The following is a 15,315-nucleotide window of genomic DNA, read 5'->3' as shown; positions in this document are numbered from 1 at the left end:
CGAGTTCAAGAGGTTCTAAACACTCGAAAACCCTATCTATAAATAAAATACTTAAAAAGGCTGGGGATGTGACTTAGTGGTTGAGCGCCCTTGAGTTCAATGAATAGAATGAAATAGAACTGAATTTCTGGGTGCAATCCCCAAGTACCCGCGGGGTAGGATGGAGGGATTAGCGGTTCCAGCCCTCTCCCAAGGCGCTTGCTCGCTCAATTAAGCAACGGGTAGATAACAAGTCCCTAACTTGGACTTTTTCAAATAGAAATAGTAAGGAGAATTGCTGGATGCGTGGGTTGACTGACTTCCAGTTTCATTGGTCGTCTCTGAATTCAAACTATCCCTGCTATCACTTAATAACAGTTTACACAAACTCTTAAATTGCTCCTGGCCTCTGTTTATTCTTGTTTGTTATGAATGTAAAAAGGATGAGTACCATTCCTCAGCCAGCCAAGTGCAGAATAAATGCTGGCGCCAACACCGAACTGCGGTAGTGGTAACCGGGCGCCGGAATACTTCAGTCCTTAGATTCAAACCATTAAGAAAAGGGATGGGGGCGGGCTTTGTGGCTCAGTGGTAGAGCGCTTGCCTAGCATGTGGGAGGCACTGGATTCGATTTTCAGCACCACATGTAAATAAATAAAGATCTACCAACATCTTAAAAAAAAAAAAAATATATATATATATATATGTATATATATATATATTTATTTATTTAAAAGGGATGGGAAGGTGACTGGGTCAGCAGAGAAAGGATCTGACTGCTACTGATATTACTGAAGAAAGATTAAGCAAGATTATACAGAAAACACAGAGCTGGCATTAGGTTTTGTTATCGCAAGATACTTCTCTTTCAAGGAAAGTGTTCCCAGGCTATTTCCCACTGAGAGAGGGCGAAGTTGAGGGGAAGTGTCCCAGGGTCCTTGTTTTCTGTCAGGTGGGGTATGGACAGTTAGGGGCTTTTCAGCATTATAACAGTCCAGAGGGTCACAGTGGCAGTTGGCAGGTGACTGAATAAGGTACACATAGCATACAGGCAAGGTTCATGCTAGGACAACAGTAGACAACAGTAAAGCATTATTATTATTTTTTTGTGTGAACAATTAATACAAAAGCAATTAGTATTTCAGTCAGTCAGTTTCTGAAACATGACAAACTCATGTCTCTAGAGTCCTTTGTGATAGTTAAATATTAGGCACTCCCTGAACCCTGTCTTTACAGCCTCCAGCTTTACTTACTTTTGGTAAGGCGGACATTAGTGTACATCTTAAGTTATGTTTTAAAAAAACATTTTCCCCTTTTAGTTGTCCAAGTAGGCCAGTGCTTAGGCTGTACTCTCCTGTCACGTGTTTAAGACCAAGCTGGTCAAAACTGACCTTGTTCCTACCTATTCTTAAGAGTCAGCTAAGATTCCTCAGAAATCATTCTTGGGTGTGCAAAGCCTCCTGGCTCCTTTAGGTTTCCTTTGTCAGTGGTGCCATGTGCCAGGATGGGTCAGGTCACAGTCTTGGTGATCACCCATGGCTTCTCTTGGAAGCATCGGGCATTTCACTCTCCAATGAGCCTCTTCTTTGCAGAATGTGCACCCACTGGTTGGCTTTCCATTCTTTAGTGTCCATTTGATTTCCCTGATCAGGAGATCAGGTGACTCTTCGGAGTTTCAGAGCCTTTATGGGGGTCCCTCCTGTCATTCTGTGGGTGCTGGCTGACCTTAGAGGGCAGAGTGGGGCAAGCAGTTTGGAGTTCCCTTTTAGAAACTGAATCAATTGAGGGGTCCATGGTAGAAGTCTGGTTGGGGAAGAGCAGGTCGTAAACTAATCTGGGGGTGGGTACTTCTATGAGAGAGAAACAAAAAGACAAAATAATACAAAATAAATGTTGCAGCATCTGGAACATGTCAATGAATATCATGAAGATGACAGAAGTCAATCCCTCACCAGGAGGTGGAAGAACTGAGAAATTATTCCCATAACAAGGCCTAACAAAGGCTGGAGAGGACAAGGCCTTTGTTTGGGAACTTTAACATTGTCGAGTTATCAGGAATGTATATACAACATTTAATTCTTTTTTCTTCAGCTCCTGTTCTCTATTTTTTTTTTTTTTTTTTCTTTTCAGAGGTGCTGGGGCTCTGAACCCGAGCCCCTGCGCACACTTTGCAAGCTCTCTACAAGAGGAGCTATTCGCTCACTTCCAACATTTAATTCTTAATGTCATTGATGTCCCCGGAAAATATAGTTAAGCTACTTAATGTCATCTGATTTTTGTAAAATATCCTTTTGTTGGTATAACCTGTGGTTAGTAGAGATCTCTATATTTCTGTTACTTAGGACTAGATAATCATACTGGCAAACATAGATTAAGCCTACCTGTGTAGCTTAGGAAGATCTGTAGACCTTAAACTGACTAAAAATTTCTGACTCTGGCAGTTTCTCTTGGTATTTATCAGGCACATCTGCTTAAGAATCTCTCTTTTGTAGCGTCCAGTCTTATTCTAGGGGACTATCACAAATGTACATCTTAAGTTACATTTAATTATTATTTCTCTTTTAAATGCCCAAGAATGGCTATGTTTTGGTTTTAACTGTTTTGCGAGGTGTTTAAGATCAAGCTGGTCAAACTTGTTCTTATCTGCTGTTAAGAGTCAAAGCTGAGTTCCCTCAGGGGTCACTCATGGGGAACTTGAGAGCAGCTTCTTAGCTCCTTTAGTGCCATTTGCTAGGTAGGGTCTCCTTGATGAGGTGGCTTCCTTTGGAAGCATCAGGGATGTCTCCCTTTTTTCAATGACCCTCCTCTGCAACAGGTGCACTGATTGGTTTTTCATTCTCCAGTGGTCTGGCTTTTCATTCTCCAGTGGTCTCATTAATCTCCCTGATCTGGAGGTCATGTGGCCCAGAGTTGCAAAATTCCTTAGAGAAGTTCTCTTGTTCCCTGGGTTCAGGTTGACTCAGAGGGCAAGAGCCAAATATTGGTTTTCTTGGCCCCTTTATTTTAATCTCAATCTCTAAGTTTGATCTTAACTATCCAGCAAGCCAGTTCCACCAGTTATAAAGTAAGAGTACTGGGTTTTAACTTCAATGTTTATGATTTACAGTCATTTACCCCCTTTTATTTAATTGGGGTAGATATTATTTTATCTGTCCTATAGGTGATGGCTTTTTATCTCTAATTTAGGTTGTTTGTTCTTGAAGCAGTACTTCTGCAAAACATTAATCAGGCAAGAATTATAGAGTTTACAAGGAAAATAAAAAATAAAATTAACAACAGAAAAACCATATTTAGTTTGTGTAATAGCTATCTTGAATTTTGGCTGAGCTATACATTATATCCTCTGTTTGAGATCATAGTAATTTTACAACAAAAACCAATCTTTTGAATATAAACTTAAATGAACTGAAATTACTGCATGTTAAAATGACTCCAAAAGTCAGAGGCAGAGCCTTATCTCAGATAAGGCAGGGCTCTTCACAAGTCTTAAGTAAAATCTTCTAGTTCTGAAGCTGATCTTTGCCTCCTCTTTAAATATCATAAAGTTTACATATATTGTTTCCTAAGTCTATGTGAATGTTAGTTAACACAATATGACATTACATCTAAAACATGAAACAAAGAAAGGCTGAGAGAGCTTATAATTTTCCTTTTGTGTGGCAAAGTGGCAAAATGCTTTCATGTTTCATGATATTAACCTTTAAATAAATCAGGCTCTCATTAACTTTTAGAAATACATTTACATTTTTATCCCAATGTAGAAGGTAATATAAAATTTTACATATATCCTATTGCTAACAGGTCCTGTTATAGAATGTTAAATGATATAAGTAAGTCCCCAATAAAATTCACTATTCTTATAAGTTTAAAATTACCATTACAGACAAGTTTAGTTTGGAGAATAGAAACTTGATAAATTTTCTGCTTTAAAGACTTTTTTTTTTTGCAGTGCTAGGGATCAAACACAGGGCCTTGTGCTTGCAAGGCAAGCACTCTACCGACTGAGCTATCTCCCCAGCCCTGCTTTAAAGACTTTTATACCTGGAAGATATGAACATATTTAATATACAAAGAAGAGTGATAATTCCACAATTACCTTGATATTTTTATATTAACCAAGTTTAGTTTTTAAAGAAAAATTTATATTCTGTAACATAGAACAATACTCTAACAGTTGTTTAACCATAATTGTACAAAACCTATTTTTAAGACTAAGTGTTCTAAAGAATAGAATTTATCAGACTTAATGTTATGAGTAAATTAGTGTTTTTAAGAAATCCTTGTCATTTTAACATACATATTAAACTCTGGTTTATATCAGTATGTTATTATTTGACCTTAAGAAAAAACCTTAAATAGCTTTAACTGATCATCACACATACATAAACCACCTTAGTTACATACAAACTTGTTGCAATTTGTCCTTTACTTACACATAGACTTTCTTAGCACTTACTTAGACCCTCATATATTTCATCACACAAGCACTATCATATCCAGAAATATTTTCTTCTCCCTTTTACTAAAATATTTCTGTACTTAGAAACGTATTTTCTATTTCCTATCTGTTGACTCTTTTTGTTCACATTCTGAAATGATTCTTATGAAATTTTGAATTTAGATAAATTACTCCATTTTAATAAGATGAAATATTTTATGTTATTTATACTACTCTAATTGAAACACAGTTGAAACTTTTGGATTCCCTTTGTGTGTAGAATTGTATCTGTTAGGACTTAACTCTTAGTAACCTTGTTTTTAGTGATGACATAAAGCAATTTTAAACCCTTTTTATTTACCAATCTATGAAAACACCAATAATGTTTAAATATGTTATCCCATGGAATTTAAGGAGTTAAAAGTAATCAATGCTATTTACAGTTAGCATTTTAACTTTGTAAGTTAATCAGATGTCTCTAACAAATACGTTTGAGTAATCCCATACATGTCAAATCTAATTCATTTATTTTTCTGTAAAAAACCAAGATATCAGACAAGTGTATTAATAGTATTTGCCATCTCTTTCCTGTTGAAGAAAAGTCCAAGAAAAATTAATATTAGACATTTTATAGACATCAACATTTTATTAGTTTGACCACTTAGAAGCTTGTGAGTTAAGTAATTTTAAAAAGACATTTTACTTTCATTTGTTTACCTAATGCAAATTGAACTTTTTAAAATCACGTGAATTAAAGGTATCTGGATCCATTTTTTAATTTTAATTCATGAACGCTCGTTATTTGTGTCAATTTTGATATGTACATGATTTGGGGGCACACATACTTAGACAACATGGTATACACATAACATAAAAGCAAAGGCCTTGAAGTTTTTTGTAGGTAAATCTCCATTGCAATGTTATAGATTTTTTTTTTAAAAGAAAAACAACAAAAACAAACTCTAGAGTTGAGTAAATATAGAACTGATCAGAAAAAACATTAACCTAGGTATGTAGGATCAAAATTGTGAGCTCGGAAAATATAGCATTTAAGAAAAACAAAGCAAAGCAATAGTCCTAGAAGAAAAAATGATAATGGCCATTATTTTCCTAGAAGAAAATATGATAATGGCCATTAATTATTTTAGTAAACTAGCATGAGAGAGTGAGAAAGAGAGAGAAGGCAGGGAGAGGGAGAGAGGGAGGGAGAAAGAGGGGGAGAGAGAGAGAGAGAGAGAGAGAGAGAGAGAGAGAGAGAGAGAGTCTTAAAATCATTTTTCTATGTTATAGCCCAAGAGAAGTTTAAAATGGATACTTTTTTTTCCCCCTTCAGTCTCAGGTTGGTCCCTAGCTGAGCCTGCTGGCTTACTTCCAATGTAGGCTTCAGCAAGGCTAGGCAAGTGAAATTGCTGCCTAAGACTTTTTAACCCTTTTTTCCTGGTTGATAATCAGGTCAGGTTTGGATGCAGGAAATTATGAAACATTATCTCCCACTACTTCTGAGGAATGGGGCTGCTATATCATACTCCTTACTGAGACATGCCACTGGCAGTTGGGTTGGTTAAGTTATTTTTCTCTCTCCCAGTGATAAGCAGGTTAAATTTTGCTTCATCCTAAGTATTGAACCTGTTGGTGGCATAATTAAGTTTTCTTCTTTGAGATCTTATAACCCTGTCAGCCAAGAAGTTTAGGAGCTCTGTAATGGCCTTTTGACATTCCTCTCGGGTGGAGGCACATAAAAGGATGACATCTACATATGGAGAACAATCATAGATGTTATAACTCTGAATTTTGCTAAGTTCTTAGCTAGGGTTTGACTGAACAGGTGAGGGCTATTGCCAAATCCTTGAGTCAACACTTTCTAGGTTAATTGAGGTCCATTATCTGGTTCCTTAAAGGTAAGTAAAAATTGCAATTGAGAGTCTAGGGTATACAGAAAAAGGCATCTTTTAAATCTAACATTATAAGACTGGGTAAGATAGTGAAATTCTCTAATGAAGGTTGTGTCGTTGGAGGTGAAGGCACCTAGTCTCTTCTCTATCTGGGAAAGATCAGAAAGCAAGAAAGGAACTAGACTCTGATCACTCCCTGTACACCAGCCACCTCCCCCAGAGGTCCAGAACATGTGTGTGGGATGGCGTGTCAGGAAGACTGGGGTGGGCTGGGTGGGGGAGCAGAAGCAGAAACAGAACGGGGCAAAGGAGGTGGAGAAGCAGGGGCCAGAGGGGTCTCTGCCATAGGGACCAATATGGGTGTGGTTCATTAGCTGGGTTGAAGTTGGAGAAGGAGGAGAGATTGGGAGGGGAAGAAGAAGCCAAAAGGAGGTGTTTGGGTTTGCAGGAAGAGCAAAGATCAGGTTTAGTGCTCAAGAAAGAAAGCTTGAATGTAGGGAATCCCTTTCCATTTGCCTGCTTGCTCACAGAAGTTGTATAAGACCTGTAGAACATTGGAATCCAGGGCACCATTAGATGGGCATTTTGGATTGATTATATAAAGGATACTGTGGTCAATTATTATTACACAAGCAAATAAGTTTTGGTGGTTTTAGGTCGGGGGTCAGGTAAAGGGGTTTAAGATTTTCTAGTAGATACCCCAGGAGTGAATCTGCCAGAATGGAGGACCTAGGCCCCATGGTAGAGACTGATAAACAGGTGAGTCAGTGTCCAAGGCATCGTGAGGTCACAGACTAGTTGACTGGAGGTGAGGAGGCAGCACAATTATGGGAGTCATCACCCCTGACAGTGTGTGCCAGGCAAAGCCAAGGACCTGGCTCCAGGAATTTTGAGAGGAAAAGTGAAGAGGAGCTTCAACTCAGAGAGAATCTCCACCATAAAGATCAGGGACCCGCCCATCAGATAAGGTCAACTAAAGGGGCCAGCATAACTGTAAAAATCATGGCTGGGGAAATCTCCACTCCTCAACTGCCTTGAGGGCACCCGAAAACCAATGGTCATGTCTCAGGTTAGCAGAGGAGTGTTTAAGTCGATCTAGGGGAAAACTCACCAATCTGAAGTTGGTGGTGGATGTGGAACCAAGTGTCTGGGCGAATGAAAGGTGAGACGAGCATCTGGGGCTCTGGGGCGTCAGATGGGATTCCACTCACCTAAGTGGCAGTAGAAGAGCCCATCGGAGTCAGGGCACCAATGAAAGCACCCGGAAAATCACTCGAACTCACACAAGAGATTTTATTAAGCAGACACGCACAGTGTCTGCCCTGAGGGGGGAGGAGAGAAAATGACAGGGGAGCTATTCTTAACTAGTGGAATTTCGTGGACTAATAACAGTTGGATCAATGGCTGATGAGGAGGTTCGCGGGCTAACGATCTAGGTTGTAAAATGGTGTGTGTGTGCGTGTGTGGGTGCAGAATAATGGAGGCAGCAAAATGGCAGATCTGATGCCAATAGGCTCAGTTTGCCCCTTCTGCAGACAAATGAAATCTATGCTGGCTATAGGCCTCACTGATTTTCTTTCTGGGTTCTTGTCTCCTGGGTTCAAAGAAGGAAATCCATGGATGATGGCAGAGGACAAAAATAAAAGAAATAAAATTCATTTTGAATGAGAGGGAAACAACAAATAATTGAAAAAGTGTTCAACATCTCTAGTAATTAGAGCACTGCAAATAAAAACCACCCTAAGATTTCATCTCACTCCAATTAGGATGACTATTATAAGAATACAAGCAATAATAGGTGTTGGGGAGGACGTGGGGAAAAAGGCACACTCATACATTGCTGGTGGAGTTGCAAATTGGTGCAGTACTCTGGAAAGCAGTATGAACATTCCTCAGAAAACTTGGAACGAACCCACCATTTGACCCAGTTATCCCACTCCTCAGTTTATACCCAAAGAACTTGAAATCAGCATACTACAGTAACTCAGCCACATCAATGTTTATAACTGCTCAATTCACAATAGCAGATTGTGGAACCAACCTAGATGCCCTTCAATAGATGAATGGATAAAGAAACTGTGGTATGTATGCACAATGGAATATTATTCGGTCATGAAAGAATAAAATTATGGCATTTGCAGGTAAAATGGAAGGAGTTGAAGAATATCATGCTAAGTGAAATAAGCCAATCCCCAAAAACCAAAGGCTGAATGTTTTCTCTGATAAGTGGATGCTGATACATAATGGGGAGGGGGAGGGTAAGGGAAGAATGGAGGAATGTGTACAGGGAAAAGAGGGGAGGGGAAGAGGCAGGAGAAGAAAAGACAGTAGAATGAGACAAATATCATTACCCTAGGTACTTGTATGATTACACGAATGGTGTGAATCTCCAGCATGCACAACCATAGAAATGAAAAGTTGTACCCCATTTGTATACAATGAATCAAAATACATTCTGTAAAAATTAAAAAAAAATGAGAAAGAAAAAGATGGAACTCCTTGCGATATGAGAGGGAAACTGGCGGAAAGATTTTCCACTTGAGTTTATTAGTCTGGGGACTTAAAGCTTCTGGATAAAGATATCAATAAGAGTCCATGCTGAACAGACATTTAAAAAGTATTGGGGCTAATTGTTGGAATCTAAACAGGTGTTGGGAAGGTACCAAGGCTTTTGGCTTGGCCCATGACTTTCTCTTTGGCTATGTGCTTTTAGTCCTTAAGTCTGAATTTTTTGTAACCTCCATTTGGGTACACGCCCATTTTCATTTTCCTTACCACTCTGGGACAAAGGTGTGGACTGAAATGCTTAACCTCACAGGGTTGCCTTTACATTTGAAAAAAATCTTACCTGGGACCCATCACACTCATTGACGATTAACTAGCCTATCTTAATGCGGGTGAAAGATGAAAGCTGCCAGTCAGAAGGAACAGGGCAATGAGTTCCAGTATTACAAAATTATAACCTGGGAACAAAATGGTCTCCCCTTTTAAGATCTGACAGGATACCCTATTTGGCCAGAGGACACTCTGGATGCAGCCCTGCCTGTTGCCCACAGAACTAAAATACAAGACATAGGAGCCTGTATGCAAGCGCTGATGTCTTCACCCTGCTGATTTCTGCAGAGAGAGGGCCCTAACAATCTCTGTGTGGTCAATGTGACCTTCATTAGACAAAGTGCCCTAAGTATGTAAGTATATAAAGAGAGAGTCTGGTTGACAGTGGGGAACTCACTTAAAGTCGATGGCCTTAATGATGATGATAAGGGAGACTGCTCAAACAGCGATACCTTGTGCTCCATTCCTTGAGTGCAAACTGGAAGAAAAAGGTTTAAGGCACAGTTTTTAAAAATACCCGAGACTATCTGATCCCTCTCCTGGGATAAAATTTGTACAGATACCATTCTCACCCCAAAGCAACAACTTCATTTCCTCCCAGGAAAGGAAAAGAGAACCTGCTCTGCTGGAGGTCTGCTAGAAGTGAATGAGTCCTTTTAGGCCAAAGGGACCCTGAGAAAGGTGATCAATGTTATTTTAACCAAGATTTATTTTGGGAGGAAATAACTTGCCCCAGGGGAAAAAAATAATAATAACCCCTTAAGAAAGAGGCATTCATTCTCTTTCGGACAGTTGTTTAAATTGTACAATGAGTCAGCCTTGCCAGATATCCTACTCTGCCTCTTCTGCCTTTAAAAATCTTCACACTGATGAGTGCCCATTTGTGCAAGACTTGAGCTATAAAATATTAAAGTGTGATGTCCATTTCTTTTAGGATTTTTCTTTGTCAGAGAAACAGATCACTTAAATATATTCATGTTCTTCTAATATACAAGTTTTAAAATATAAAGCTTAGGAGAACACTTTATCAAGTTGGTATTCTTCAAACTAAAGTTGTCTGAAATGGCAATGTTAAATTTATAAAAACAACAAATTTAATTGGAGATTTATTTATCATTTAATAGTCTGTAACTGGACCTGTTATTCATAAGATATATTTTTACACTGGGGTGAGAATTTAAATGTATTTCTGAATGATAATGAGAGCCTGATCTGCTTAAAGGTTAATATTGCGAAACATGAAAACATTTTGCCATTTTCCCACAAAAAGGGGTTAAAAGTTCTGTTTTTGTTTGATCCATGTTTCAGATGTAACGTTGAATTGTGTTAACTAACATTCTGTTAGTATTTAAAGTCTAAAAGGGAGACATTGAGGTAAGTTACATGGGTTCAAGTGAAACATTCAGTGACTACCACAGTGGGACAAAGGTTGGAACAAATAAATAAAACCCTAGGTGCAGTTAGCTAGTACCCTTTGTAGCATGGCATGTTTTTCTCTTCCTTTCCCTATGTTCTTTCAGAAGAACTATCCAAAGATCCTGATTAAACCACAAAAGCAGACTGTTTACACAAGAGGAAACCGGTACTGGTGAAAAACCTAAATAAACCCTCTAACTTCCCTTGCTGTTAGTTGACTTAAAAATCTCTAATTCTGGAGGTCACACAGCTGGATAATACATTACTAGTTTCCCAGTAGCTTTGCTGTAACACCTCTGACTATGTGTTATGATGGTAACAGTAGTCTAGGTTACTGTCCAGGGACTTAAGATAGCTTTTGCTGAAACACTGACTTTTTATTTGGACCTGCAGATGTCTCATGGATGACAGGAATAGGATGAAAAAACTTGAAATGTCTGTCTTTATGCTTGTCTCCTTTGCAGCCTGGGTCATTCTGCTCAGCTCTGAGTGTAGACATGTTGATTGCTCAGCGGAGGTGATATGAGTTTCTTTCTACCACACCTTTGCACTCTTTTGGCAGCCATATCAGCCTAGTGCCTAAAGTCCTTAACATCTATCATAAGACCTGGATTGAGTCATCAGATCAGGATGTTTGCACAGGACAATGGTGTCAGCTGCCAGAGTAACTCAGTAGTTTCATTTTCTATCAGTAGTTCTAGCTTTTATCACTTATCCCAGCTTTGATATCATTTTTCACATTTCTTTGTGTTTGGAGTTCTTTGGAAATCTTGGATCTGTGGCTATATAACTAATCAAGTTTGGAAAATTTTAGCTGATATTTCTTTTTTTAAACTAAAAAAAGATTAAAAATTTTTTTGAGAAGGGGTTTTGTTAGGTTGCTTAGGGCCTCCCTAAATTGCTGAGGCTGGCTGGCTTTGAGCTGGCAATCTTCCTGCCTCAGCCTCTGGAGTTGCTGGGATTACAAGTGTGTGCCATCACCCCCAGTTAGCTGACATTTCTTTAATTATATTTTTAGTTATCTCTTCTATCTCCTTTCTTTTGAGGACTCCAAATACTTGTATTTTAATTAGACCACTTAAACATAGAGCTTGGCATGGCGGCATATGCCTGTAGTCCCAGCCACTTAGGAGGCTGAGGCAGGAGGATTGCTTGAGGAGCTGGCCATCATCCTGGGCAACAAGTGAGACCCCATTGTAAGGTTGGATGTGGGTAGCCAAAAAGGAGTCAGACCAAAAGCGGCCGAACAAAGCTTTATTGGAGTTGGCTCTTGGGTGAAATTTGCCAGCCCTCCAGGGTGAAGGCCAGGGTGGAGGGTGGGGGAATCCTTACCCTGGTCCCGATGGGGCGGTGATTTGTAGTCCGGGATAGGTGGGGGAAGGCTTGAGGGTTTAGTGTGCCCCTGGGGTTGGCTGGGGACTCAGTTGATTGACTGGTGGTTGCGAGATGCCACTAGGATTTATCCGGTTGTTCTTTGGCACATGCGAGCTACCTGATGCCCCACCCCCACCCAGCTGCTTAGACCTCCCTAACACCCATTTCAACAACAACAACAATAAAATCTGTGATGCTTTCTTTTTTAAAATTTAATTTTTAAAAATCCTCTTTATTCTCTTTCATTGTGGATAGTTATACTGTTATACCTTTGAGTTAACTAATCTGAAATATTCAATCTGTAGTAATCCCATCCAGTGGTTTTTTTTTTTTTTTTCCCTTACCTAAGGCATTGTAACTTTTATCTAAAAGTTTCATTTGGGTGTTTTTTATATTTGCCATACCTTTCCTTAACCGTTTGAACCTAAGGAGTGCCATTATTTTAACTATTTTTAATGTTGTTTGTGCTATTTCTCTAACATTTGTGTCAGTCCTTGATTGGTTTTAATTGGTTGATTCCGCCCCTCATTATTGGTTGTATTTTCCTGCCTTTTTGCTTTCCCTGTAATCTTTTATTTAATGAGAAAGAATTGGATGTCAGGTATCATGGATTTTATCAGGTTGGGTGTTGGGACAGTTTGGTAATCCTATAAGTCTTCTTGAGTTTTACTTTGGGGTGCAGTTAAATTACTTGAAAACAGTATGATCCTTCTGAGTCTCATGTTTAAGATTTGTTAGAAAGGACCATAGTAGTGATTAGGTCAAGGTTTCTCAATCTTAGCACTGTTGGCATTTTGGACCAGATAATTTTTTTGTGGTGGTAGTTTATTGTAAGATGCTTAGTAGCATCCCTGGCCTCCCCATTAGAAGCTAGTAGCACCTCTTCCCTCATCCTGACAATCAAAACGATCTCTAGACTTTGCAAATGTTACCTTGTGAAGAGGAGCAAAATTACCTTGGGTTGGGAACTACTGGTTTAGGCCTAATGGTGCTAATTATTTCCCATTACTTAGAGACCTTTTTGTGTACTGTACCTAATGCTCTGACTAATGAAGTTTTCTAGTCAGGCTTTTGGAAATAGGCTCTATTTCCAGTCCTATATGAGTGCTGGATGCTCTTCCCTCTAATTCTCTCGAACAGTTCTTTTACCAGCATGAGTAAGTTCCTTACCATGTGTACTGATTTGTGCTGTGTGAACACCCTCTGCAGATCTCCAGAGTTCTTTCTCTGTGTTGGTCCCTCCTCCCCAGCACCCTGTCCTGCATGCACTAGCCATAGTGGTCCCCCTGCACTCTCAGCTGCATTTCCTCAATTCACAGAGTCCTGTTTTGTGCCCTAGCCTGGACCTCTCTTTAATTACAGGGACCTCTCTTCATTTATTCCCTGACTCTCAAGGATTGCTGTCCTTCATCACTAGATATCCAGGATCTGAAATTTGTTGTTCATAAAGATAGGGAATCAACCGGTATCCATCAATGGATGAACGAATTAAGAAAATGTGTCCATAAACACAATGGAATACTATTCAGTCCTAAAAAAGAAGTAAATTCTGTCCTTGGCAACAATGATGAACCTGGAGGACGTGTGTTAAGTGACGTAAACAAGGCACAGAAAGACAAGCACTACATGATCTCACATGTGTAGCAACTTATAGAAGCAGTGAACAAAATGGTGGTTTCTAGAGACTGGGGGTTGTGGAGGTGTTGGTCAAAGGATATAAAATTTAAGTTAGGAAGAACAGGTTTAAGAGAGCTATTGTACACAAGCTGACTATAGTTAATATTATATATAATAAAAATTTATATACTTGAAAATTACTGAGAGTAGATTTTAAGTGTTCTCATCACAAAATGTGGTATGAGAGGTTAATTTAGCCATTTCACAATGTCTACATACTTCAAACCAAACATCCTTCTGCACATCATAAATATATACAATTTTATTTGTGAAATAAAAATAACTTTAAAAATTGTTGATGCAAGTATTTTGTCTGTGTGTGCTGGATGGGGTGGTATTCTTATGGTGAGTAGACCCAGTCCTTGTTCCTGTGTGGTGACAGTCAGGTGAAGGACTTTACTGTTTCTTGCTGAAGTTCCCTTAGTGTTGCCACAGGTCTCTCCCTCAGGAAGGGCTCATTCTGCAGGGCAGTGCACCGAAGTGAACTTCTAGATAAGCAGAGGGTGCATCTTTCCTTTGAGTGGAGGGAAAAGGGTGACTGAAAGAGGAGTTTGAGAAAAGGAACTGGGCATGCTCATTTTCAGGTTGATGCAATAAATTTGCATCATTAGTATTTTGAAATAGTATCTGGAGTCTTTGTGTGTTCTTTTATTGATTTTAATTTTTATTTGTGCATTATAACTGTACAAAATGTTGGCATCAGATCTGCTATTTTGCTGCCACCATTATTCTCCCTCCCCCACACCACCCAGATTGTTAGCCTGTGAACCTCCTAGCCAGTAACTGGTCCAGTTTTTAGCCACGAACCTCCTCACCAACCATTGGTCATTATCAGCCTGTGAAATTCCACTACTTAATAGCTCCCCCGTCATTTTCTCTCTCTCTCCTCCTGGCTTTCATGCTCTCTCTTGCGCGCTCTCTCTCTCTCTCTCTCTCTCTCTCTGTGGGGAGACACTCTGTCCACTTAATAAAATCTCTTGCATGAGTTCCTGCGTCCGTCCGGAGTGGTTTCTGGGTGCTTTCACAAAAGTGGGCATTGTATGTTCTTATAGTCATTTTAATCACTTTGGGGGCAGGGATTTCTACCTAGAGTGGCCAGGCATCAGATGGTATTGTCTCACTGTCATGTGCTCCAGCCCTGCAGGTCCCTTCTCAGTCCTGTAATACCCTAGGCCTCAGGCCTTCCGGTGTGTTCTCTGCTTGCAGTGCTCTTGGCCCACTCCCTCCCTATCTAACTCAAAAGGGACACACCTGCCCTTCTTAGTGTGGCCTTCCCTGAGCAAAGTGCCCACTATGTGTCAGACATCATGCTAAGTATTTCGCATACATAATTTCACTCCGTCTAAATTAAGTCTTCACTAAGTTTTCCCATAGTATCGGAAACTTTTCCTTTAAAGCAATTATTGTAGTCTGTACTTCATTATGCATTTCTGTGCTGCCTGGTTCCTTCAGGAGACAGTAATCTCTTTCCATGTCACTTTTGTTTATTCCTGCGTCCCTGGTGCCTAGCACAGACCATAGGCAGAGGATAGGTACTGAAACATAGTTGTTGAATGAACAAATGAGGGGAGAAACATTTGAAAGGAGGGTTGGGATTTCTATTAACTCTCTCTCTAGGTTTATCTCATCAATTCCCATGCTTTTAAACACCATCTATATGCTTATGACTCCCAACTTTTAAATTCCAGTTCAAAGCACTTAATT

Source organism: Sciurus carolinensis, chromosome 1 (genome assembly GCF_902686445.1).
Source record: "Sciurus carolinensis chromosome 1, mSciCar1.2, whole genome shotgun sequence".
NCBI lineage: Eukaryota > Metazoa > Chordata > Mammalia > Rodentia > Sciuridae > Sciurus > Sciurus carolinensis.
Note: the sequence above shows the minus strand (reverse complement) of the source record.